The sequence below is a fragment of the Ranitomeya variabilis genome, chromosome 2 (assembly GCF_051348905.1).
Source record: "Ranitomeya variabilis isolate aRanVar5 chromosome 2, aRanVar5.hap1, whole genome shotgun sequence".
Lineage (NCBI taxonomy): Eukaryota > Metazoa > Chordata > Amphibia > Anura > Dendrobatidae > Ranitomeya > Ranitomeya variabilis.
The window spans coordinates 507,797,501-507,807,831 of NC_135233.1; the positions used below are offsets into that span (position 1 = coordinate 507,797,501).

The following is a 10,331-nucleotide window of genomic DNA, read 5'->3' on the forward strand; positions in this document are numbered from 1 at the left end:
AACTCAGCCCAAACCAGCGGCGGGGGGATGGGGGGTTGGGAAAAAGAAGCACGGCCCGGCCAGCGGTGCATGGGGATACGTGGCCAGGAGCAGCGGAGGGGGGAGAAGAATGGCCCGGACCAGCGGAGGGAGGAGGACAGGGGGAGAAGCATAGCCCGGACTAGCGGAGGGAGAAAAACACAGCCCAAACACTCGGAGAAAGAGGGGGGGGGAGCACGACCGAGACCAGAGGAAGAAGGGGGGATGGAATGGCGCGGCCCGGATCAGCAGAAAAAACGGGAGAGATAGTGCGGCCCGGACAAGAAGGGGGGAGGGATAGCGTGGCCCGGACCAGCGGAAGAATGGCGGGAATAGCATAGCCAGGACCAGCGGAAGAAGGGGGGAATAGCGTAGCCCGGACCAGCGGAACAAGGGATGGGGGGAGAGCACGGCCCAAACCATTGGAGGGGGGGGGGGGGATAGACCAACCCGAAACAGCAGCGGGGAGGGGGAAAGAGGGGAGAAGTATTGCCTGGACCAGCGGAAAGGGGGGGGGGGGGACAGGCACAGACTGGACCAGTGGAAGGGAAAAAGGAAGGGAGGAATGTCCCGGACCAGGCAAGGGGAGTGGGGGTGAGAGGCACAGCCATAACTAGAGGTGTGGGGATGAGGAAGGATGGGAAAAAGAAGAACGGCCCAGGAGGGGAGGGATAACTCAACCCAAACCAGCGGCGAGAGGGATGGAAGAAAGAAGCACGGCGGAAACATGGCCAGGAGCAGACGAGGGGGGAGAAGCACAGCCCGGACCAGTGTGTATACAAGCGGAAGAAGAGGAAGGGGGATAAAGCAGCCCGGATCAGCGTAAGGGGCGGGAGGGATAGCATGCCCCGGCCCAGCAGAAAAAGGGGGGGGGGAAATAGCGTGGCCCGGACCAGCAGCAGGGGGGGGGGGGGAAGAGAGGAGTATGGCCTGGACCAACGGAAAAGGGGGGGGGGTGTCGCGGCTGAACCAGCAGAAGGGAGAAAGGAACATCCCGGACCAAGCAAGAGGAGTGGGGGTGAGAGAGGCAAACCAGTTGAAGGTGGGGGGGGGGGGGGAGATAGCACGGCCTGGACAAGTGTAAGAAGAGGGGAGATAGCGCGGCCCGGAGAAGCGGAAGAGGCGGGGGGGATAGTGCGGCCCCAACCATTGAAGTGTGGGGGGGGGGGAACCAGCAGAAGGGAGAAAGGAAGAGAGAAACGGCCCGGACCAGGCAAGGGGAGTGGGGGTGAGAGAGGCAAACCAGCAGAAGGTGGGGGTATGGGGGGGGGGGGGGGGAGATAGCACGGCCTGGACCAGTGTAAGAAGGGGGGGGATAGCGCGGCCCGGAGAAGCGGTAGAGGAGGGGGGGATAGTGCGGCCCCAACCATTGAAGTGGGGGGGGGGGGGGTTGGGAAACCAGCAGAAATGAGAATGGAGGAGAGAAACGGCCTGGACCAGGCAAGGGGAGTGGGGGGGGTGAGAGAGGCACAGCCCGGACATGCAGAAGAAGGAAATAGTGAGGTCTGGACCTATGGAAAGGGGGAAATAGCGAGGCCCGGACCTGCGGAAAGGGGGAAATAGCGAGGCCCGGACCTGCGGAAAGGGGGAAATAGCGAGGCCCGGACCTGCAGAAGGGGGAAATAGCGCGGCCCGGACCTGCAGAAGGGGGAAATATCACGGCCCGGACCTGCAGAAGGGGGAAATAGCACGGCCCGGACCTGCAGAAGGGGGAAATAGCACGGCCCGGACCTGCAGAAGGGGGAAATAGCACGGCCCGGACCTGCAGAAGGGGGAAATAGCACGGCCCGGACCTGCAGAAGGGGGAAATAGCACGGCCCGGACCTGCAGAAGGGGGAAATAGCACGGCCCGGACCTGCAGAAGGGGGAAATAGCACGGCCCGGACCTGCAGAAGGGGGAAATAGCCCAGCCCGGACCTGCAGAAGGGGGAAATAGCACGGCCCGGACCTGCAGAAGGGGGAAATAGCGCGGCCCGGACCTGCAGAAGGGGGAAATAGCGCGGCCCGGACCTGCAGAAGGGGGAAATAGCCCGGCCCGGACCTGCAGAAGGGGGAAATAGCCCGGCCTGGACCTGCAGAAGGGGGAAATAGCCCAGCCCGGACCTGCAGAAGGGGGAAATAGCCCAGCCCGGACCTGCAGAAGGGGGAAATAGCAGGGTGGATAAAAATCAATGTTTTTTTAAAAAAATCAAAAAAATCGGATTTTTTTTATTTAAATCGGATTTTTTTGATTTAAATCGGATTTTTTTCAATAAACTGCTTTTTGAGGAAAATATTTTACCATCCAAAGGTTCTTCCATCATGAGATAAAGCTGAGTTGTTTAACTCAGTAGAATAAAGGCTGTATATGTGTAACATTCACAATGCCATGCTCTTCCAGAGGTTTCTGTAGGATGCTGACTATCCAACAAGTTTGGGCATGTCAACTGAATGGAAAAAAAAACTAAACCAAAAGTGAAACCAAGCTAGAAGTGTGGAATTAAAGGGGCAGTATGAACAAAATGTGGAGGCTATTAATAGTTTATACAATTAAGACATGCTGCTTTTAAACACCTACCTATTGCCATATAGTAAAACAAAAAAGATTTTTACTTACTTTGGGGTCCCCCCCTCACCCTGGCGTTAGATCGTTGCCCCTAGTTTCGTCCGTGTAACTATGGGCGCACATGCGCACTGCTCTCACTTCTCATTTTAATCGTGATTTATATTAAAAAAAACCTTTTGATTTAAATCAGTGATTTAAATCATGATTAAAATCATGATTTAAATCGATCCGATTTAAATAGAAAAAAATCTTTTGATTTAAATCGTGATTTAAATCATGATTTAAATCGGCGTGATTTAAATCAATCCACCCTGGGAAATAGCGCAGCCCGGACCTGCAGAAGGGGGAAATAGCGCAGCCCGGACCTGCAGAAGGGGGAAATAGCGCAGCCCGGACCTGCAGAAGGGGGAAATAGCGCAGCCCGGACCTGCAGAAGGGGGAAATAGCGCAGCCCGGACCTGCAGAAGGGGGAAATAGCGCAGCCCGGACCTGCAGAAGGGGGAAATAGCCCAGCCCGGACCTGCAGAAGGGGGAAATAGCCCAGCCCGGACCTGCAGAAGGGGGAAATAGCCCAGCCCGGACCTGCAGAAGGGGGAAATAGCGCAGCCCGGACCTGCAGAAGGGGGAAATAGCGCAGCCCGGACCTGCAGAAGGGGGAAATAGCCCAGCCCGGACCTGCAGAAGGGGGAAATAGCCCAGCCCGGACCTGCAGAAGGGGGAAATAGCCCAGCCCGGACCTGCAGAAGGGGGAAATAGCCCAGCCCGGACCTGCAGAAGGGGGAAATAGCCCAGCCCGGACCTGCAGAAGGGGGAAATAGCCCAGCCCGGACCTGCAGAAGGGGGAAATAGCCCAGCCCGGACCTGCAGAAGGGGGAAATAGCCCAGCCCGGACCTGCAGAAGGGGGAAATAGCGCAGCCCGGACCTGCAGAAGGGGGAAATAGCGCAGCCCGGACCTGCAGAAGGGGGAAATAGCCCAGCCCGGACCTGCAGAAGGGGGAAATAGCCCAGCCCGGACCTGCAGAAGGGGGAAATAGCCCAGCCCGGACCTGCAGAAGGGGGAAATAGCCCAGCCCAGACCTGCAGAAGGGGGAAATAGCGCAGCCCGGACCTGCAGAAGGGGGAAATAGCCCAGCCCGGACCTGCAGAAGGGGGAAATAGCGCAGCCCGGACCTGCAGAAGGGGGAAATAGCGCAGCCCGGACCTGCAGAAGGGGGAAATAGCCCGGCCCGGACCTGCAGAAGGGGGAAATAGCCCAGCCCGGACCTGCAGAAGGGGGAAATAGCCCAGCCCGGACCTGCAGAAGGGGGAAATAGCCCAGCCCGGACCTGCAGAAGGGGGAAATAGCGCAGCCCGGACCTGCAGAAGGGGGAAATAGCGCAGCCCGGACCTGCAGAAGGGGGAAATAGCCCAGCCCGGACCTGCAGAAGGGGGAAATAGCCCAGCCCGGACCTGCAGAAGGGGGAAATAGCCCAGCCCGGACCTGCAGAAGGGGGAAATAGCGCAGCCCGGACCTGCAGAAGGGGGAAATAGCCCAGCCCGGACCTGCAGAAGGGGGAAATAGCGCAGCCCGGACCTGCAGAAGGGGGAAATAGCGCAGCCCGGACCTGCAGAAGGGGGAAATAGCCCGGCCCGGACCTGCAGAAGGGGGAAATAGCCCAGCCCGGACCTGCAGAAGGGGGAAATAGCCCAGCCCGGACCTGCAGAAGGGGGAAATAGCCCAGCCCGGACCTGCAGAAGGGGGAAATAGCGCAGCCCGGACCTGCAGAAGGGGGAAATAGCGCAGCCCGGACCTGCAGAAGGGGGAAATAGCGCAGCCCGGACCTGCAGAAGGGGGAAATAGCCCAGCCCGGACCTGCAGAAGGGGGAAATAGCCCAGCCCGGACCTGCAGAAGGGGGAAATAGCCCAGCCCGGACCTGCAGAAGGGGGAAATAGCCCAGCCCGGACCTGCAGAAGGGGGAAATAGCCCAGCCCGGACCTGCAGAAGGGGGAAATAGCGCAGCCCGGACCTGCAGAAGGGGGAAATAGCCCAGCCCGGACCTGCAGAAGGGGGAAATAGCGCAGCCCGGACCTGCAGAAGGGGGAAATAGCGCAGCCCGGACCTGCAGAAGGGGGAAATAGCCCGGCCCGGACCTGCAGAAGGGGGAAATAGCCCAGCCCGGACCTGCAGAAGGGGGAAATAGCGCAGCCCGGACCTGCAGAAGGGGGAAATAGCGCAGCCCGGACCTGCAGAAGGGGGAAATAGCGCAGCCCGATACTGCAGGAGGGAATAGCCCTACACGGACCACCGGAAGGGAGGGGATGGGGCGAGAAGCATGACCCGGACCAGCAGAGGGGCTAAAGGAAATGTTCCTCCAAGCCCATAATAGAAATGATGACCCCAGAATCCTTTCAGCCTATTTTCCGACCTCTGACGCTCAGGGAAGTTCCCCTCTGTATCTGCACTTGGGATCCTCGTGATGTCACTTCTCAGACGAAAAAGGATCTCCTCCAAATATAGATATTATAGAAGTAACTGCATGTGGGACAATACAGGGGCTGACACCTGAGACTACAACTCCCAGCAGGTCCTCACAGCAGCTTATCAGTGGACCCGTCCTATCACGTATCCATTGCGCTGCTGACGTGATCGGGAATCCTTACCTTCCGGATGTCTCCGCCGTTATCCCCGGAGAAGCATCGCCTGCAGGGTACAGGTAGCAACAAACTTCAGCCAGCTTTCAAAATGGCGGCGACTAAACCTGATCCCATCAGCCTCTGCGAGATCCGTCCAATCACAGAGCACCCTTCAACACGCTACGAAGCTCCGCCTCCGTTGTCCAGGGACTGACAAACCGTCCTGAGCTGGCGTCCTAGTAACGCGTGATCGCTAGTAACGGCAGGATGCAGTGTGTGACGTGCAGGGGCCATTGCTGCCGTGTACAGGAGAGGTGTGCGGGGCAGCCGTGCGGGGCAGCACTGTGCCCATACATATAGCCAAATAATACTGCCAGACAGTGCACAGAGCCCATATAGTGCAGTGACCGCCATGGGACTCTTCATACCGCGCCCTATGGAGGGCATCATCAGGGTTAAATAAACGCCAGTGTGAACATGAGCTAACGGATCAGAATAATCGCATTGCACAGAAATTGGTGCTGTGACCCTAATGGGAGAATAAGGATCTCCGGGGTCTGCGAGCAGTCCAGGGAGAGCAGACAGCTCACGGATGGCAGCCGAGGGCTGTGTGATGGCAGCCGAGCGCTGTGTGATGGCAGCCGAGCGCTGTGTGATGGCAGCCGAGCGCAGTGTGATGGCAGCCGAGCGCAGTGTGATGGCAGCCGAGCGCAGTGTGATGGCAGCCGAGCGCTGTGTGATGGCAGCCGAGCGCAGTGTGATGGCAGCCGAGCGCAGTGTGATGGCAGCCGAGCGCAGTGTGATGGCAGCCGAGGGCTGTGTGATGGCAGCCGAGCGCAGTGTGATGGCAGCCGAGGGCTGTGTGATGGCAGCCGAGCGCAGTGTGATGGCAGCCGAGGGCTGTGTGATGGCAGCCGAGCGCAGTGTGATGGCAGCCGAGCGCAGTGTGATGGCAGCCGAGGGCTGTGTGATGGCAGCCGAGCGCAGTGTGATGGCAGCCGAGGGCTGTGTGATGGCAGCCGAGCGCAGTGTGATGGCAGCCGAGGGCTGTGTGATGGCAGCCGAGGGCTGTGTGATGGCAGCCGAGCGCAGTGTGATGGCAGCCGAGGGCTGTGTGATGGCAGCCGAGCGCAGTGTGATGGCAGCCGAGCGCAGTGTGATGGCAGCCGAGGGCTGTGTGATGGCAGCCGAGCGCTGTGTGATGGCAGCCGAGCGCTGTGTGATGGCAGCCGAGCGCAGTGTGATGGCAGCCGAGCGCAGTGTGATGGCAGCCGAGCGCAGTGTGATGGCAGCCGAGCGCTGTGTGATGGCAGCCGAGGGCTGTGTGATGGCAGCCGAGCGCTGTGTGATGGCAGCCGAGCGCAGTGTGATGGCAGCCGAGCGCTGTGTGATGGCAGCCGAGGGCTGTGTGATGGCAGCCGAGCGCAGTGTGATGGCAGCCGAGCGCAGTGTGATGGCAGCCGAGCGCAGTGTGATGGCAGCCGAGGGCTGTGTGATGGCAGCCGAGCGCAGTGTGATGGCAGCCGAGCGCAGTGTGATGGCAGCCGAGCGCAGTGTGATGGCAGCCGAGCGCTGTGTGATGGCAGCCGAGCGCAGTGTGATGGCAGCCGAGCGCTGTGTGACGGCCGAGCCGAGAGATCGGACCCTCCACCACCCGGCGCCATTTTCTGTTTTTTTTCCTCCCCTTCTTCCAAGAGCCATACGTTTTTGTTTTTCTGGCCATATGAGGGATGAGTTGTACTTTTGAAACCGAGAAAAAAATTCCCAAGTGCAAAAAAAAAATGCAATTCCACAATAGTTATTTGGGTTTTTTACGTATCATGTTCACTGTATGGTAAAACCGTCCGGGCAGTATGACTGCCCACGTCAGTACAGGACGCAGATACCAGATATGTAGAGTTTGTACTTTTATTTACGTGGTGAAAAAAAACATTTCAAAATGTAAAAAATGATTTTGTATTTGTTGCCATTTTCTGAGACCTGTAACATTTTCATTTTTCGGGACCTGGGCTATGTGGCGGCTTATTTATTTACACCCAGAGCTCATGTTTTTATTGATGTTTTGATCGCCTCTTATTCCTTTCTTTGCAATGTTGCAGCAGCCAAAAAATCACAATTCTGGCATTTTGATGTTTTTCTTGCTCCACTGTTTGCTGATCTCATTAATTTGTTTTAGATTTTGATAGATCAGACATTTCTGAATGCAGCAATGCCAGATATGTGTGATTTGAACTTTTGTGTTTTTATTACTTTTTTCATATGATTTTATTATTTTTTCATATTTTTAAATTCATTTTTTTTTACTGTTTACTGTCTTCAAGATTCTCCTTAGGAGACTTGAAGCTGTAATTGTCTGATCGCCTGTGCTACATATAGCAGTACTTTAGGACTGCCATGTATAGCAGAACTGCTATGATCGCCGGCCACGAGCCCACATTCACTGGAGGCTCATAATGACAGATACAGGGGTCAGCAGCAGACCCAAGTGTAGCGCCGTTATCCCTGCATGCTTCTCTCCTCCCCATTAGGGAAGCCAGCTCACTCACCACAGTGGCACCTGTGTCACACTTCCTCCTCCTTCTACAACTACTGCCTGGGGTCTCACACTCCCTGCTTCTTAAAGGGGCCACGTGCACCGTCCTAAAGTGTCCCAAGACAATGGCTGGGAGACACTTATTATTTAAGGCACCTTCACCTGAATAATATATGTATAGTCAGTCACCTGCACGCTTGCTTGTTGTCATCCGTGTGCTGTCACTGATTTTCATGGACCCTCAGACTCGCACAGGTAATTTTGATCTCTGACGTGAATAATAATAATCTTTATTTTTATATAGCGCTAACATATTCCACAGCACTTTACAGTTTGCACACACTATCATCGCTGTCCCTGATGGGGCTCACAATCTAAATCCCCTATCAGTATGTCTTTGGAGAAACCCACGCAAACTCCTTGCAGATGTTGTCCTTGGTGGGATTTTAACCCAGGACTCCAGAGCTGCAAGGCTGCAGTGCTAACCACTGAGCCACCGTGCCGCCCATCCAAAACAGACATGTCTCTGTAATGTTCTTTGTGGACACTTGGTTAGCAAACAAAATCACAAGAATGTGAACAGCTCCATAGTTTATAATAGGTAAAACCACGGATAGAACACGTACTTGAGAAACAGATATGTTAATGTGGCTGTAAAGACTCCGAGTTGCATTATTAAATCAGTCAAGTATGTTTTCAGCAAATCCCATTCAGTGTGAATACCCAATAGAATGGAAAAAGATCGAGACATCTGAGTAACTTAGAATGAAGAATTGTTACCTACATTGGACTATGGTGCCTCGAGAACGTTATTCCACCCTTAAGGTGAAAGCTGGAATTAAAATACAATTTGGGGGGATTTGTACCATTTGACTTACAGTACTCGTTAAAAGTTTGGACACATCTGTCTGTGCAGTGGTTTTTCTTGTTCTCATTGGAAAATGCACATTGTAGATTCAGCCTGAAGGCAGCAAAACCTCGAAGCTGAACATATGGAAACGAGGAGTAATACAATTTGTGTGAAACAAACCAGAATGTGCGTTAAACCTTAGTTTCCTCAACGTCCCTCCCTCACTCTGATGACAGCTTTACACACCCTTGGCATTCTGTCAAGTAGATTCATCAGGTCGTCACCTGGAATCCAACAATCTTGAAAGAGTTCCCAGAGCAATTATTGGCTGCTTTGTCTCAACTCTGAGGTGCAACTCAACCAAAACCATCTCAATTGGGGCGAGTTCAGGTAATTGTGGAGGCCAGGTCATCAGACACACCACTCCATCCCTCTCTTTGATAATTAGCCCTTCCATAGCCTGATGGTGTGTTTTAGGTCATTGTCCTCTTGCAACTCAGATGATGGTCCCACTAGTGCAAACCAGATGAGATGGCATGTCACTGCAGAATGCTGTGGTCGGCGTGCTAGGTAAGTGCGCATTTAATTTGGAATACAGTATAAACATTGACACCTGCAAAGCGCCCCCTACCATCACACTTCCCTCCCGCCATGCTTCACAGTGGGGAACGCACATGTAGAAACTATCCGCTCATCATCGCTGCATTTCACAAAGTCATGGTGGTTGGTATCAAAATCTCAAATTTTGCCTCATCAGACCACAGTACAATCTTTAGCACTGAGAGTCCTCAGTGGTTGATACCTTTTACTGGCTAACTAAAAAGATGGTAATAAACTGCAAGCTTTCGAGACTACTCAGGCCTCTTCAGTTAAGTAACGTCATATGCCAATATGACAATATAAACTGTGCAGGAGGTGTGGGTTAAATCCGCGCTGCCTTAATGATGAAGTTCCAAGGATAATAAATTTAAAAGGTGGTTTATTCAACGCGTTTCAAGGTCAGTGCGACCTCTTCTTCAGGAAATTCCACATACAACATACAAAGATGTTGTATGTGGAATTTCCTGAAGAAGAGGTCGCACTGACCTTGAAACGCGTTGAATAAACCACCTTTTAAATTTATTATCCTTGGAACTTCATCATTAAGTCAGCGCGGATTTAACCCACACCTCCTGCACAGTTTATATTGTCACACGGCCGTTGATCGGCTTGTGGATCTGCAGCAGCCGAAATCGTTACATGCTCTTCATTCAACAAAATCAGGTGAGCAATTCTAAGAAAGCTCTCTTGGTTATCTAAAGGATAAGACCCTATTTTGCGCTTTGTGTCTCCATTTTTTTTCCTATAGCTAATATGACAATATAAAATAAAGGTTTTTTATTTATTTTTGTATGCGATTTAAAGTGTAACCACTTTTTCAGGAAACATATCATATCATAGATATCTTTTTTTGTTTTCTGAAGAAGAAGTGGGCTACACTTCAAAACGCACGGAAAAATTAAAATAAAACTTTATTTTAGATTATCTCTGGCATTTGACGTTACTTCATCAACTGGCAGCGCCGATACAGTCCACAAAGTTTTCATTTTTTTCCATGTTTCTTGGTGAAATCACCCATGGATCTGCAGCAGCCATACAACCATGGATCAGGTCAGGATATATCGATGCTATCTTTGATATTTACCACCAAATAAGACACTATTTTTGTGCTATTTTTTCTCTTCAGCTTTTTATACGAGGTTCTGACACTTTGCGTTTTCGGAGGCTGTT

General features: G+C 53.4%; 1 protein-coding gene across 2 annotated transcripts in view; it reads right to left on the reverse strand.

Moving 5' to 3' along the window:
• CCDC34 (coiled-coil domain containing 34) overlaps positions 1 to 5,427 on the reverse strand; it is a 56,353-nt gene extending 50,926 nt beyond the window's left edge. The window contains exon 1 of one of the 2 annotated variants that reach the window (XM_077288039.1): positions 5,206 to 5,427. The gene's annotated coding sequence lies outside the window, so the exon portion shown is untranslated. The remainder of the gene's footprint in view (positions 1 to 5,205) is intronic. The other variant, XM_077288038.1, reaches the window with a different exon arrangement.
• Between the last annotated feature and the right edge of the window lie 4,904 nt (positions 5,428 to 10,331).